The 17,293-nt window shown below is 45.7% G+C and overlaps 1 protein-coding gene across 3 annotated transcripts in view; it reads right to left on the bottom strand.

Annotated features, from left to right (window-relative positions):
* TRPM8 (transient receptor potential cation channel subfamily M member 8) overlaps window positions 1-17,293 on the bottom strand; it is a 107,457-nt gene that overhangs the window by 79,785 nt on the left and 10,379 nt on the right. For 2 of the 3 annotated variants that reach the window (XM_084779685.1, XM_084779687.1), the window contains exon 2: window positions 326-495. The exons of the other annotated variant lie outside the window; for it this stretch is intronic. The gene's annotated coding sequence lies outside the window, so the exon portion shown is untranslated. The remainder of the gene's footprint in view (window positions 1-325; window positions 496-17,293) is intronic. 3 annotated transcript variants of the gene reach the window in all.

Raw genomic sequence — 17,293 nt, 5'->3', positions numbered from 1 at the left:
GCTATTATCTCCAGTTTATGATTATATGTGGAGTGTAGGCTAGAAACATGTAGAAACAGGGGGGTGGGGGGGCGGGGGGAAGTGTAACTTCAAATTTGATAACATGGGCTGAAGAGGTAGCTCAGCCAACCCATGGCTTGCCTGGAAAGCATGGGGGCGTGGCTTGGCTCCCCAGCATCCACATAACAGCCAGGTGTAGGGGATGCGCACTTAAGTAATCCCAGCATTAGTGAAGGGTCCCAGTAGAAACAGGAAGACCCTTGGGGCTAACTGACCAGCCTGTCAAATTGAATCAGTAACAACCAGGTTCATTGAGAGAACCTACCTTAAAGAATAAGGTCGGTGGGGCTAGAGAGATGCCTCGGTGGCTAGCAGCGCTTGCTGCTCTTCCATAGGACAAGAACTCAGTTCCCAAGACCCACATGAAGCAGCTCACAACCACCTGTAACTCAAGCTCCGGGGCGTCTAACTCCCTCTTCCGGCTTTGGCAGGCACCTGCATGGACACGACACACACATAATAACAAATAAGGTAGAGAGAAATTGAGAAGGGTTAGCCTCTGGCCTCCAAACGCATACCTACATACACATGAAGAGGATGGCATGGGAAATACAGATATAATGGGGTTGGGGATTAGGCAGGATGCGTATCAAGGAATACTTCTGTAGAGAGAGCCATTCGAGCAAGCTCTGGGAGGAGGGCTGGATTCCCATGACAATTCCTAAAGATGATATTTTCAGTGCAAAGAGGGGCAAAAGATGTCAGACAAAGGTCCCTAGCTCAAATACCCCGACCATGGGCCATGTGACAAAGGCTATAACAATGGCCAAGTGTAAGGCATCGGGGAATGGAGGATGCATACAAAGTGAAGCAATGGCTTCTTCCTGTGAGGGAGGAAGCCTGTGAAAGGAGATGGGGGGGCACCCACTGCAGCTCCCACATGAGAGGTATCTGTGTCTGTCAGAATGGCATGACGGAGCCTGGACGGTCTTGACTTTGAACTAAATCTCTAACACATCAAAACAGGTGTTACCAAGAGACTGGTACAGGTTACAACATAGTTGTACAATTGTATTGTAGGCTCAACGTCTCCCTAGAGAGAAAACCCCCTAGGCACAGAAGACTTGCTGCAATCTGCTACCTGGGGTGGGGCGGGGGACCTATATGCTAGGAATCCTGAGCTGAGATCAGGTGGTATCCTGGCACTGAAGTCTCAAAGCCTGACCAGACTTTGAACGTTGGGTAGGAGACTTGCATGTGCTGTAACAGTGACGATGGGCTGATCCTTACTGAGAGGGAAAGAGTCAAGGCCATGCATCTGTGACACTGAGCATCATGGATAGGCTAGGGGTTGGCCCTGAGGGCTAAGAGAACCGTGGGCAGACGCCTTCCTTGAAGGATCTCAGATCCTGGAGAACAAATAGCTGCCCTCCAGGCCTACAAGCTGCTTCAGGCTTCCTGCAAGCATGGCTCAAGCCTTGCTATCTCCTCCAAAACAGCCTATGTAGTCTCTACTGTGGTCTGAATGATGTCCTTCTAACCTGTTGCATTGAAGAAGTGACTCTTTGTACCCCAGAATAGGAGCCTACTCGGAAACACGGGTTTTAAATGGATGGTTAAAAGGGTGAGGATCAGTTGGTAAAGCATTTGCCATGCAAGCATGAGGACCTGAGTTTGGAGCCCCAGCATCCACCTAAAAAGCTGGAAAGCGGTGCACATCTGTCATCTCTGTGCTGGGAAGTGAAGGACAGACAGATCTCTGGAACTCACTGGCCAGCCAGCCTGGGAAGTCGAAGGATAAAGTGGTGAGCGATTGAGGAAGACAGCCAGTGTCAAACTCCTGACCTTCATATGCATGGGCACATGTATGTCTAAGCACATGCACATAGCCATAGGAACACATGTGCCTATCACACACACACACACACACACACACACACACACACACACACACCACCACCACCACCACCACCACCACCACCACCACCACAACAACAACAACAACAACAACGCCTAAGCAAAGAGGTGATAAAGGCAAAATGAAGCTATTAATCGGGGTTTTTATCTCTACTAACAAACAAACAAACATTCATAAAAACACACAAAGGAAATAATCCTGCGAAAATCCTTGGAGAAGATAGCCATCCATAGCCAAAGGGAGAAATCTCTGTGGTACCACACCTCAGACTGCCAGTCTCCAAAATCAAGAGTAAAGACATGTCTGTCACCACCATAGATGCAGAAGAGAGGAAAAGACATCTGATAAACTCTGGTATGAGCCTCCACTGCCTCCTGAGTTCTGCCCAGCAGAGCAGCTTGATCTGAGAGTGCTGAGAAAAGCATCAGAAGCCAAGAGAACTAACTGTCTGAATCTCCAAGTGAGGACAGTAACTGCAGGAAAGACTTTCTCACTGATTTTTCTGGTTACCAAAGTCAAGTTATTCACTTTATCTCCTAAGTTTCCGTTATTCATCCAAATATCTTTTATCAAAAAACAATAAACTATCACCTGGCCAAGTCAACCAAGTTCCATTTAAGTATCTTTAGCATGTCCTAAAAGTCATCTGTGAATGCGTCCTCACCATAAGTAAACGTCATCTAGAAGTGGGCAAAAGAGTTGAGGAGATGGTTCAGTCAGCCTCACGTGCTTGCAAGATCTAACTGATCAATCTCCAGGACCCACACAAAACCCAGGCACAGTAGCATGAACCTATAACCTCATTGCTAGGAAGGTGAAAACAAGTGGGGCCTGCTGGCCAGCCAGTCTACCCTAGTCTGTGACCTCCGAGCAAGTGAGAGACCCTGTCTTAAAAAACAAGCCCTGAGAACCTTGTTCCCAGCTCCAGGCCCCCAGTGCCTCCTGCAACGGTGAACTACGACCAAAGTGGGGGTCTCACGATTGTGCCATGTGTTGACAATAAGTGATGGTTGAGTGCTTAGCCCTAAACAAAATACTTCTACCATCCCTCATAAAGATTAGGGAGCTCTGTGGAAGAGGGGGCTCTTACAGTAAAGACTGTAAGAGCAGGAACACAGGGACGAAGAGATGAAGGGAGAAGGGCTGCAGAATGCTGTCTCTTGGATAAGGCTTTGCCATCTGCAACCATGAACTCCCAGCCAGCACAGATGACTGAATACGAAGTAGCCCATAGCCAGACAGAGGTTGAAGAAGGGTTTGGGGACATAGCTTGCCCATTACTGGTGAATTAATAATAGATTTAAGGAAATGGGGAGTCATTACCTTCAGCTAGCTGTGTTCACACTGATGAACCCCCACCAGGCTCCAATAGATCGTCTCAATCCTATGATTACACAGATGGCCCCCATTAAGTCAATAGGCCTTACAACACAATCAAAAATCATAAATCTGAAAAAGGGACAGGTGAAGGTGTGCGGGGAGATTAGAGAGGGCTGGGAAGATGGTAACCAGAAAGCATTATATACATGTGTAAGCCTGTCAAAGAACTAACTCAATTTAAAAAGAAAACAAGGTAGACAATTTTTTTAGGAACAAGACCTGAGGTTAGCCTCTGGCCGCCATGTGCGCGTGCACCAGACACACATAGACCTGCACACACTTGAATGTATGGACACACACACACACACACACACACACACACACACATGCACGCAGAAGAAAAATAAGCAAATAAAATGAACAGTGAATGAGGGGGAAACAAAAGTAAAACTACAGGCAGAGTGGTATGAGCACAAGCACGCAGCCTGAAGGTTTGCCATCTTTCTCAAGACTTGACAAAACTCATCTTACCAGGCCGACTTTTATTTTAACGCTAGGTGGTTGCACTACCTCTTAGTACCAGGAGATGGCGGCCATAAGCAAAGTCACTGAGCTCCATTTACCAAGCAGGCTTCCCAGGTGATAAACAGTGTTGACCTTGCTGGCTCCTCTATGTCTCCTGGTCCTCACTAGGATAAACATGGGCATTCATGTGCTGTCTGCAAAAATCATAGACATGGGCTGTCCAATCTTTGCTTCCCTGATGTTTGTCCCAGGAGGACGCTTGTCAGAACTGAATGAACAGGACGTGGTTGGCAGTGGTGGCTACAAAGCACTCGATACCCCTATGCATTGAAAATGTGCTGGATGGCAAACTCTGTGTGTTATGGATTGGATCTGAAATGCCAAGGCTCATGTTCCAAGCACTCGTCCCCAGCCATTGGTGCCAGGTTGCAGGCTGTGGAGCTATCCACAGGTAGGGACAGGTTGATATTTAGGGGTGAGGCTGAAGACTAGTGCCCAGTCACTGCCACATGCTCCCGCCACCCCCATACCTTTCCCACTCTCCTGGACTGACCCTTTTGAAACCATGAGCCAAAGTAAGCCCTCCCTCCGATAAGATGTTCCTGCCAGGCATTTTGTCACAGTGATGGAAAAGTAGCTGTCACGTGGTATGACATTTTAAAAATACTGCATGAGACTGGTTCTGGTTTGGCACCAGGCTCTGGTATTTTGCAATTGTGAACAAAGCTCAGGAAGATGAGATCCTGTCCCCTTGTCTCAGGTGTGTCCTCCAAGGGCCAGCTGCGGTGATGGATGGACCCAATTAGAATCCTTCCTACCTGAGGCTACAGAGATGGCTCAGCAGTCAAGAGGACTCACTGTTCTTGCAGAAGACCCAGGTTTGGCTTCCAGCGTCCACACTGGGTGACTCACATCTGCCTACAACTCCAGCTTGAAGTGATCTGAAGTCTCTGGCCTCTGCAAGCATCTGTACTCCAGTGCATATGCTCACACCTCCACACACACAATCTAAAATAAAACAAACCTTTATTTTAAAAAAATCTTTTCCTTCCTCTGATATCTTTTGTCTTCTGCAATTCAGTTTGTTTTGCAGAGGACCGTAGGAAGAAAGGGACTTTATCTTGCTGCCTAGTCTCATATAAAGCAGTGACATGCTCAGCGGTCCCATCAACGTTGATCTCCACTGCATACTAAAAGCCCATACCTACACTATAGGTGATACATAGTCTCTAAGATTCTATGCTGAACTCTAAGACCAGGCTCCCTAGGGAGGCACGGCCTGATGAGTGGGATGATTCTCAAGTTCAGTGGGGCTTGAGCACTGCAGCTCCAAAGAAGCAATTGCCACCAAGAGACAGCGTAGAGTGGTGGGGACCGGGTGCTGCTCTCAAGTACAGAGCCAGGCAGGCAGGGATGGAGTAATGACAGAGAGGTGATTGACTCTACCCCAACATTCACCGTCTCATATGACAAGACAGGAGAGAGGGAGGCTAAAGTGAGCACAGGAAATTCCAACCAGAGCTTGGGTAGCTTCTGGACTGCCAGGAACCACAGTCATAGGAGAGACTTCTGGCACACACAAACAATCCATCTAAAGAGGAGCAAATGGACTGTTTGCTTCCAGTCAACAGGCAGTCCCCCTGGCAACTTGCTCCAATGTTTATAACCCTATGAGGTACCCACTGTGGCCATAAATAAGCAGGGACACCAGCAGGAGGGCCAGGCACCCACTGGGTATCCCATCTTCCCCTTCTCCAATCCCATTACTCCTATGCCTTCTGGAGGTCCCCTGCTATCCCGGGCACTGAACCCATTGTAGTCTCTCTCCACGACACACTGCATCCATCACACAGCAGAGCCCTGCCTTTTCTGGATGAGTTTGTGCCATGAAAGATGCTTAAAGGAAAGATCCCTTTCATGGCTGCATAAAGAGTCCAATTTCATGTAGAGGTCACACAGGGTCTATGTCCTTGTCCCACTCTTTTGACCATGTATGGAGATGCAAATCCACCATGTAGGCCTGGTCTCCCCCAGAGGCTTTGGCCTCAGGTACTGGTTGGGGAGTAACAGGGAGGACTATCACAACCTAGTTTTGTCCTGGCCAAATCTATCGCCGCTGTCTCTCCACTGTTGCCACTACAGGCATGCACCACCATGCAAAGCTTGCCATGGATGTCATCTGCAAAGCTCTGGCTCAGATGTCACACTGAGTATGGAATCATTGTGTCTACACAGAGATGTAGGCACAGTACCCTGAGTGCTGACCTCACCAGCAACAGCACCCAAAGACCCCTGACCAACAACAGAGTTTCTGAATCCAATCCATTGATGCCAATGATGCTACAGAGTCAAATGTGGTGGCATGGGCCTGTGACCCCAGCATTTGGGTGGCTGAGGCAGGACAGTGGTGAGTTCAAAGCCAGTCTGGATCTTAAAAACCAACTAACCAACCAACAAACAAAAATGAGCCAAGCATGGTAGGACACCCCTAAAGTCTCAGAAATTGGGATCTCCTGTTTGAGGCCAACCTGAGCTACATGAGATTTTGTCTCAAAAGATGATTGAATGAAGGAATGAAAAAATGAGTGGACTTTAAAAAAAAGAGTCCATGAGACCTAAAGTAAGTCATTTCAAAAGGCCTCCAAGACTTTATTTAAACCATATTGTTAAAGTTCTGCCTTCAAATAGCTGAAGCAAGGCTGGGAAGAGGGGAGGGAGGCTTTTGAGGAATGCATTCCTCTGCCTCTGTGTGTGCTTCAGTGCCCAAGTGAAACAGAAAGTATTAAAAATTCACATGGTCTTCAGTTTGGCCTATCTGACCTTGCCCTGTCCCATTTTTAGAGCTCTGGACTCTAAAGGGCTCTAATAAGAACCCATTTCTTCCCTTTTATCCAAATTACCGAAACTTTGAGATCACTGAAAGAGTGCTGAGTGATTGCTGGCCACTCTCCTGTGGTAACAGCACAGCAAGGAAAACATACTCTGGGCCCATGTGGCTTCAGAGCTGCCGCTGGGCTTCTGACCAAGGATGAGACGCCCCTTCCCTAAAAGCATGGTGGCCGGGGGTGATGGAGGTAATGGAGTGGGTAGGGGTGGCTATGCACAATTAGGTCATTAGTAGCATTGCCACCGCACAGAGGGCCTTGAAGGGCAAAAGGGTTCGAATGCCAGAGATGAAAATAGCTAGGCCATCACAAATGGGAATTAAATATTTGCCCTGAAAGTAACCTGATGGGAAAGAGATTTTCCAACAAGTGAGGGCATGCCATCATAGTATGCTAGCCCCAGAAGCCTTGTCCCTGCCCAGGCAACTAGTGCTATAAGCTCTGAGCTAGGGGCTGCAAGCTTCCACGCAAGGAAGTCTATCCAGAGAAATCATATTAGATAAGTAAGAAATGGGTGCAAGTTATAAGAGTCTTCTCTCTTTAGGTGAGATGGCCCATTGAAAAATTCAGAAAGGCTTTGTTAAGTATATATAGGTTATATATAATATAGCACATATAGCACCTATGTTATGTGTATATGTATACGTATATATCCTGACAGTGGCACCCCAGGCAAAAATTCATGTGTGTGTACACCTGTATGTGCACCTGCATGTGTGTGTGTAAGCATTTGTGTAGGCCGGAGGTCAGCTGACCACACTGATTTCTGCTTGCTTGTTTTTGAGACAGAGTCACTCATTGACACCAGAGCAGAAACAGAGACCCCACCTCCACAAGGAGGAAGGAAAGTATCATCTCCCAAAAGCTGTCCCCTGGCTACAATTGTGCTGTGTTGCATGTGCACATGCGTGCGTGCGCGTCCGCCTACGAGCGCGCGCGCGCACGCGCGCGCGCGCACACACACACACACACACACACACACACACACACACACACGAGGAGCCCTGTGGTATCCAGCCATGTTTATGCTGTTTATCACAGCAACTGAGCACTGATACAGTCTCACAAAGCAGCAAATCTTTCCTCCCCCTTCATTTTCCTTCTTGTGGAGGATTTAATTGTTTTACAACTTCATAAGATCATATGAAAGTGACAGAAAGAGACACTGGAAACAGATGTATCCTTTGCCCATTTTATTAGACCTTTTTAAGTGACTAAATTTCAAGTGCTTGCTGAAACTTGGGGGTGTTACATGGCAGCCCAGCACACACTATCACGTCTGATGATTCAGCTTAGAGGAGGCTAATCAAGAACATCATCAGCACTGCGAAATTAATCTACTGACCCTGATTTCTTCCAAAATTAGTCATCATCCCACTAACTGTTATAACTGAGAAAATATGAGAAATGCAGTGGGATCCAGGCAGCATGGTTATTTATATTATGTTGTCTATGGAATGGTTCAGTAAAAAAAAAAAAAAAAAGGCAGGCGCAGACCCACAGCCAGTTTGTGAACCAGAGTTCTCATCTGTCACACAAAACTCAGGGCAGGACACCTCCCTCCTGCCTGAAGCAAAGGCACAGAATCAACGGAAATGTCAGGGCCATATGATATTCCATTTGTGTCTGTCTTCTGTGATCTATGGGATTGTAATTGCACCCCTAATTCTGTAAATAAAGCATCTACGAAGTCCCAGCATAGCACCTGGCTCACAGTGTCCTGTAGGCTTAGCTGGGACTCCAAGGGAGCCTTTCCTGGGATGCCCTGGAAGATGCAAGAAAGAGAGGCAGTGCCACAGAGAGGGTCAGTGGCTCTATATAACAAAATTACAATGCAACAGACAACCAAGCCTGAATTCCCACCAATGTGGAGTCCCAGGAACTGTAGCTGAATTTGTGTGTATTTGAAAATTATTTTTGCCCTCTTTCACTAATCCAGGGATGACATAAATCATTTGAGCTCATGTATGTTCTGTGCCTTCCTGTAAATTTTTCTATACAAAAATAGCTCTTGTCTCAGGCCTCTGATATATAAACCACATTCCCCTTTGGTACCCAGCGGTTCTCAGAGATGGGTTGTGACCAACATGATGACTCCATATCTGCCATGGTTCCTAAGACAGTCAGTACCTAGTGCCCAGTGATGTTCGTGTAAGCTGACTGAGTAATTCAGGTACTGACAACCAGGGTGTTCCAGTGGCCACTCTATAGACTATGGTGGAAAACTATGATCAAACAGGCTCCTGTCACCTTCCACTTCCCTGAGTCTGGTAGTTCTTGCCCCATTTGAGGGTTAAAAGCCGCCTTTATCAGGAGACTCTTGTCTGCAAATGAATTTATTTCTAGGGTCAAGTAATAGAGAATGTTCAAAAGTAGACTCCTAACAATCCCACTGCAGAGATAGAGGCACACAGGTGGGCTCTTCACAACGACACCCTTCGCCCCCTTCCTTCTCTTTTCCTTCCCCCTCTCCTCTTCCCCTTCCTCCTCTCTCTTCTTTCACTCTCTCTCAAGTCTTTCCTGCTTTTCATTTTCTACCTTTTTTTCCCCATCACAACTCTTGTCGCTCTTAGCACAACCACAGAGCCCCACCCTTGATAGACAGACATGGAAGCTACCAGATCTTGCTGGCCTGCCTGTGTCTTAGCTTCTGAATGTAAGAAGCTGAAGGTATCACATGTTTTTTTTTTTTTTTAGATCTTTCTGAGTTAAAAAAAAAAAAAACAACCAACAAGCTGGGTATGGTGCCTCACACCTTTAATCCCAGCATGTGGGAGGCAGAGGCGGGTAGATTTCTGTGAGTTCAAGGCCAGCCTGGTCTATAAAGAGAGTCCCACGACCACCGGAGATGTTACAAAGAGAAACCCTGTCTGAAAAACCCAAACAAAAAGAAACAGGTGATACTAAGAAATCACAGGCTCAGAATAAATACAGCCTGGGGATATTCTTTTAGGATCAGCTCAACTGGGGCTCAAATGACACCACCAGGGCCCGGCTTCTGTCTCTGTATCTTGCTCCAACCTTCTTCATTTGGCTTTTTTTGCAGACATGTTTTCCACTCATGGTTGCAAAAAGGCCCAAGCCGCTAAGTCTAACGTCATCTCTCAGGCGTCTACTCTAACCAGCCACTGTTGATGGTAACTCAGCGACTACATCACCCAAAGATGTGTCTCATGAGGCCATCACTGTGTTTAGGACCTTCTAACTCGGGAGCCTCTGACTGGTTCCTCTGTTCTCCGGCTTCCTGTACACTGTCTTCTTACCCAGTCCGATTCTCACACTCATCCTTGCAGGTGCCTAATTTTGGACACTGTTGTAGATGTAAGTAAAGAATTCAGTGTGGTTGAACTAAGTGATCTTTGAGGACCAATTCCTCATGTCCCCACTACCTAGCAGAGAGCCACACCAAGAGACAATACGGAGAGTGCTTTGGGGACTGTGCTCCTCAACACCCAAACCAAGGTGAAAATAACATTCTTAATCAGAGAGGCTGTGGGATTCGGGGTTGGTTTCTGCTTAACTAGGCATTGGCCAGAGGCCTTGGCAGGCTTCTGGGCCTCAGAAGGACACAATATGGAGGAAATGGGGTTGTATTGCACACAAGGGACTGGAGGCCAATTTTGCAACAGTCAGGAAAGACTAACTGCTGTGGCTGAAATGATTATTTCCAAGAAATAATATAAAATAAATAGATGATAGATAATAGATTAGATAATTGATTTATAGATGATTAGATAGGTAGACAAAGAGATTGGTAGACAGATGATTGATAGGTAGGCAATAATAGATAGATTATAGATAGATAGGTAGATAGATAGATAGATAGATAGATAGATAGATAGATAGATAGATAGATAAAATGTGCTTCTCACTCATAACTAAGTTGAATGTCCTCACTGTAACTCACTTGTAACATTTATGATCAAGATGGCACACACAGAGACCTTATAGACAGCTCTTCCTTTTTTCAGTTTAAGTTGTTCTAATTCATCTTAAAATTTGATTAGTAATAGTACAAAAAGCTTCAGACTTCAGCTTGCATAGGTCTCTGAATGATGGTAAGGAGTGGGTATCCTTCTGTCACAGGTGAAGATACAGAGCCAAAACTATAGAGTGATAACTATACGACTTGCTAGCAGTAACGTGTCTGTGTCCTGGTTTGCTAGTGAGGATCAGAGCCAAAACTGAAACCACAGTTTGCCTCCTCCCCCAGAAACCTCGCCCTTGGTGGTGACCCAGTCTCCCGGGCAGAAAGAGCCATGTGGTAATTCTGCTGCTCCTTCAGTTGCCCTTGCTTGTTTGCCCCCTCGATGCTCTTTCTCTGAAAGGGGCTGCTCTGTTAATGATGCGAATCCAGAGCTTGAGCAATGCTTGCTCAGAGGACCCCATACATTGTGGAACCACGTGACCACACTCCGCTCAGGCGGATCCCTCTCTGCTGGGCTGGTGTTAACTTGTTCTTGGGCCAGCTTGCACGTGGGATGACGTGGATGTCAGCTCGTGCACACTGCTGAGGTGTTGGAACTGCGGGACCCTGCTCGTGGCGACAAGCTGCTGATGTGTCACTGTGGGGCATCCTGGCCTTCACTATCACACTCTCTGATTTCATCACGCAGGCCAGAAAGTCAGGCAGAGTCATAAGAAGCAAGGAAGAATAATTGAGTCCAGTGCTTCTCAGCCACCCATACTGACAGGGAAGCCACGCACTGAAGCAATTGAAAGCAATTATTGAAAGCCATTTGAATCCTAAATACACTGAATTTTAGAGAAAAATGCAATGAAATGACACTTTCATGAAAAATATATGAGGTTGTTTCCAGTAATTATAGATCCACGTGGATGCTTCTTTCATTGGCCATTAATTTATATCAATTATTTACTGAGTCTTGTGAAACTGTATGCTAAGAACCACTTAGCACAGGGTGTCCAAATGTGCTCTTCAGACAGACAGACTATAGTTTCTTTTTGGATTATTTTTCTCCTATGACTGATATTTTAAAAAAGGAATCAACAGTTGAGATGAAAACCAATTTAAAAAAAATTAAGTCAGGGTCTCATGACCAGGAATGGTGGCACACACCTTTAATCCAGAACTTGGAAGGCAGAGGCAAGTGGATCTCTGAGTTGGAGGCCAGCCTCGTCTACAGAGTAAGTTCTCAGACAGCCAGGGATACACAGAGAACCCCTGTTTTGAAAACAAAATAAAAAGTAATGAAAAACATACATACAGTCTTATGGATCCCAGGCTGGCCTTGAACTTACTATGTAGGCAAGGATGCCCCTGAACTTCTGATTCTCTTGCCTTCACCTCCCAAGTGGCATTTTAAAAAACACTATCATTTATGTATTTCCATTTTATGTGTATGTGCAAGTACCTGCATGTATATATGTGCATCCTGTACAGGTTCAAGGATGCCAGAAGAGAGCACTGGATCCCCTTGAACTGGAGTTAGAGGCAGTTGTGAGCCACCATATGGGTTCTGGGAACTGAACCCGAGTCTTCTTGTGAAATCAGAAAGTGCTCTTAGCCAATGTGCTGTCTCTCCAGCCACTCTTAATATGTAGCCTTGTCCCCATCCTCTGCCCTTAAAGTTATGTTGGGAAGTTCTGCAACTTTTTTGTCTTTTTCTTCTCCAATCCCATAGAAGACTTCCTTTCTAGGAGAATCCCTAGTGGCCCAAAGTGGTGGACACAGTAGGAATTGTCCTGACTCGCTGGGTGACCTGCCCACACCTATAAGATTCTTTCATGAGAAAGTCATATCCCACTCTCCACTCAAGTGTGGAGACTGTTCTGACCATTGGCTAGAACTGGGTGCCTCACATTTGACCATGTCCCGTGGAGGGGGAGACCTGGTGGCACTCAGAGGAAGGACAGCAGGTTATCGAGAAGAGACTTGATGCCCTATGAGCATATACAGGGGAAGGTAATCCCCCTCAGGAACAGTCATAGGGGAGGGGAATAAGGGGGAAATGGGAGGGAGGGAAGAATGGGAGGATACAAGGGATGGGATAACCATTGAGATGTAACAAGAATAAATTAATAATTTAAAAAAAGATTCCTTCATGACATCTGATCATCACGAAACCAAATGGAAAACTCTCAGTCTCTGGCCGTTGAACAAATTTAAAACTTAGATCCAGCACTGAGTTCACATGCTATAATGTATAATTTTTACTTTTGCACTGTTTTCTGGTTTTGAGTGTTGAATGATAACAAAAGTGACTTCTGTATACAGAACAGAAATGCTTGCAAAAATGGGAGGATGTCCCAAGGAGACTGTAGCCCTAGCACCATTAGGGATGTTGTTTTTAATGTCAACGTGAGTTAACTGCATTGGCCCAGTGACTGGGTCAACAAACTCAGTTCCAAACTACCTTACAGAATCCCTTTAGCCTCTGTGGTTGACCAGTTGTCCTTCAACCTGATCCGCCCCAACAGGCTGCTATCCCATCATTTCGTGTTCTTCTATGTTTTTTGAATTGCTGGCTTGCTCTCTCACCTTGGTATTTTTCTCTCCTACTTACTTAGTCTGGCTAAGCCTTATCAGCCTAGAAGGGCCCCTCTCCAGGCCTCTCTGCTTTGAAGACCCTTCTTGGATGGTTCCTGTCCCTTCCCATCTGCTACTTTCCTGGGCCATGAATCACTAACAGGATAACTATGCACCAGATTTCCTACTAGTAACCCCTAGTAAGACTGGAATGCCTTGGACAACCTGGAATTCCCAGGACAGGCAGAGGCTTAGCATATATGTTACCATTAACAAATATTACCCCAGTCAGCAAAGAAACCCTGCTGTAGTATAGACAAACTGCACCTTGATGACAAGCTTAGACATATACCATTGGTTCAAATCACAAGATATTATTTTTACCCAAAGTCCTTCCCCAAAACTTTCTGGCAAGGGCAGTTTCATTTCAAATTGATATAATTAGTAACGATAATGGTAATAAATGCCTAGAAAACTGACAGAACTGGGACTAGGGCTATAAGTCAGGCTTGCCTAGCATGCATGAAGTCCTTGCTTTGCTCTCCAATCCCACAGAAACCAGGCATGGTGGTGCACATCTCCTACCCCGGACCTCCAGAAGTGGAGACAAGAGAGGCTCAGTAGTTTGAGACCATCCTTGGCTACATAGCAAGTTTGAGGCTAGCCTGGGCTACATGAGACCCTGCCTCAAAAAAAAAGTGGAGGAGGGAAAAGAAAAAAAACAGAATTGGAGGCCTGATTCTTTTTTTTTTAATGAACATATAAAATTGATGAAGTCTCAGATTCCTTCCTTCAGCAGAATAGATGCAAAGGGGGTGTAGTAAAACTAGAAATAGCAATTTATCATCTTTAAATAGTTCCTTGTCTGCTGTAAAATACTTCTGAATATATAATGCCCTTTTATTGGCTCATATTTCAGTCAAATGGTACAGTAAATAGCATTAAGCCCAGGCATCTGGCATTGCATGTGGAGTGTAGGAGTGGATGGATCAGCCTTACAGCCAGACTGCCTGGGTGCCCATCAGGCTCATCACAGTCCATCTCTGTGACTGATGCTGAGGAAGTGGCTGTATCCTCACCTAGACCATGAAGATGCTGCTTTACTCTCCATTGTGAAATAGAAAATGAATTAATGTCGTGATACTCAAACTGAACTACACATTGCATTCACTGGAGAATTGTAAGATAAAAAACAAACAGCTCAGGGGGCTGGAGAGGTCGCTCAGTGTTTAAGGGCACGTACTGATCTTGCAGAGGACCAGAGCTCAATTCTCAGCATCCATGTCTTCTGGATCGCAACCAGATTGAAGTCTACTTCCAGGTGGTGCCAATTAGGACTAGAGATGTACCTCCCAAGAGCACCTGCGCTTATGTACACACCTGTCCCCCACGCAGACCAACACACACACACACATACACACACACACACACACACACACACACACACACACACACACACAATTAAAACTTTTTAAATCATTTGTTAAAAGCCCAGGCCACCTAGTACGGTTCATTTCATGTGTCAACAGGATTGAATTTTTAAAGAACTAGACAGTCTAGAGAGACATCTCAGTGGTTAAGGGCACTTGTTGCTCTTCCAGAGGACCTGGGCTTGGAGTCCCAGCAAGCACATGTAGTTCACATCCATCTGTAACTGGCACCCTCTCCTGGCCATTATGGGCACTGCGTGCTGCACAGATGTGCAGACAAAACACTCACATACATAAACTTAAATAATTTTTAAAGGAAAAATAAATAAAAATATCTGGACAGCTGGTCAAGCATTTCTCCTTGTTCTGTGTCTGTGAGGTGTTTCCTTTCCAAAGGTTATCCCTCCCCCACCCTCTTCTTGCTCTGGGACCAGAAGTCCAGGCTCTCTAGATTTGACTCCAGGACTCTCAGTAAAAACCCTCTTGGTCCGCAAGCCTCTCATCTGGACTGAGAATCCCACCATTGGCTTTCCCAGGTCTGAAGCTTTGGGTCTTCTAGACCATGCTGGAGAACCCAGGGTTTGCAGATTGTAGATGATTTCTATTAAAACATCACAACCACTCCAATACACTCTCCTCAAATAGGTAGGTAGGTAGGAAATGGGCAGACAGATGGATAGACAATAAGTAGGTAGATTGATGATGATGATGATTATTATGATGATGATTATGATGATGCTGATGGAGGAGGAGAAAGATAGATAGAGGATAGATGATAATAGAGATAGAGGATAAATGATAGACTATTGGTTCCATTTCTCTGCAGAACCCTGATTAATACACTACCATGTAGAACATTTGCAAATAGCCAAGCCATTCAGGCATCATTATCTGTCCAACAGGTGAGTCTCATCTGCAGGCAGCAGGCACTAGACCTACCAGCTCAGCACCTGGTGCACACCCAGGAGTCCTCACTGTACCCTCTCCCCAACCCTGCCTTTGTGCACTGTTTACATTGCCCAGGGATGGAGCTGGAGAACTGCTACAGAGACTACTTTCTACTAGTTTCCTCCTTATTTTAGATGCTTTTCTTAGGGAACTCTAAAATGTGTCTTTTACCCTTCTGTCCCCTTTCTCTATTAGTACCTTTAAAACACACTCAAGTAACGTGGAAAGAAGAAAGCAAGCCCTGTGACCCCAGCAGTGGGGAGGCTGAGGCAGGAAACTGGTTGAGTTCAGGGCCAGTCTGACTACACCGCAAGGTCTTCCCTCACAAAACAGAATAAAAGGAAGGGAAAGGGGGAGAAAGGGAGCACAGAGGCACACTAAAGCTTCCTCTTTGGACTCCATGCTGGAGGTAGGAGCTACCATATGGAAATTTTCAAAAATAAGCAACGAGTACATTTAAATCACATGCTGTTTTAAGTAGTGGGATGAAATCATGCCGCCCCAATCCATCCTGCTAAAGACAAGCATATCTCTGCCCAGTGTATTCATACTGCATGCACTACCCTCCCGCTAGTCACACTGGTATCCATCCTGATTGTAAGGCTTGCATTCAAGGTTCCCCTCTTTGGCTTAATCGTGGCCCCAAATTAGAAGACCGGTGATTGAGTCATGCCAAAGAGAAGCCAGACAGTGAAAAGGTAAGAGTTCTTAATTTAATGAGAAAAGGTTGTATTGATGATGTTGCTAAGACTTAGAGGAATAACAAGTCTCCCATCCACAAAATTTCTAAAGAAGGAAATAGAAATCCACACTGATATTGCCATAACACCTTCAACTGCAAAAGTTACAGCCGCAGTGCGTGACAGGTGCCCCAGGAGGAGCAAGAGGCCAAAGGCACATGTTCCAAAATCAGGTCACTCAAGATGTAGGTTTTACACCCTTCATGCCCTACTTTAATGTTTTGTCAGCACTTTAAGGTCAGATATATTTCCAAGACTTACCGGTCCTATTTTAGAACATCCCATAATATATTTAATCATGCCCCTCTATTTTGAGCAAATCGGCTATTTCCAGCTTTTCTGTATAATAAGTAGCCTGGTGATGAAATCACATTTCTTTGCATCCACTTGCTCATTGAAGAAATATCACCATTTCTGACCCTACACCAGACAACAAGGCAGAAAGGCATGAGAAAAGAAATGGACTTCCTGGCCACTCTTTTTAGGGGTGGAGGGGTGGGGATGGGGGACAACCACAAGTAAACAGATAGATGTGCAGCAGTCTGGATGATAGCATAGGCAATAAGGAAAGCTGCTCTGGCTGGGTGTTGTTGTTGTTGTTGTTGTTGTTGTTGTTGTTGTTGTTGCTATAACAAACACCATGACTACAAGCAACTTAAGAGGAAGAAAGGTTTGTTTCAGCTTACAGGCCTCAGTCCATCATAGAGAAAATCAGGGTAGGAGCCCAAACCATCATCCTTGAAGGCAGAAATCATGGAAGACACTGCATGCTGACAATGGTTAACATTAAAAAAAATTCTGTTTTGCTATTTGCAAGGGAACCACTACCCCAACAGGGAGTTAATCTCTTGGACCAATGTTCCTGGGGTCATGCAACCCTTGAGCTGGCTTGTTAAGCTTGTGTTGTCGTTGGTTGAACTCCACCACTAATAGCTTCAGAGGGCAAAGTTCAAAAGACAGAGACCCACAGGAGTTCCTGAATAAAGGCACAGGCCCTCCTTTTCTGCATGTTCTGCCCCCTCAGGTCCTCCCATGTT

This window comes from Acomys minous, assembly GCF_964271855.1.
Source record: "Acomys minous genome assembly, chromosome: 4".
NCBI lineage: Eukaryota > Metazoa > Chordata > Mammalia > Rodentia > Muridae > Acomys > Acomys minous.
This window is presented reverse-complemented; position numbering and strand designations above follow the sequence as displayed.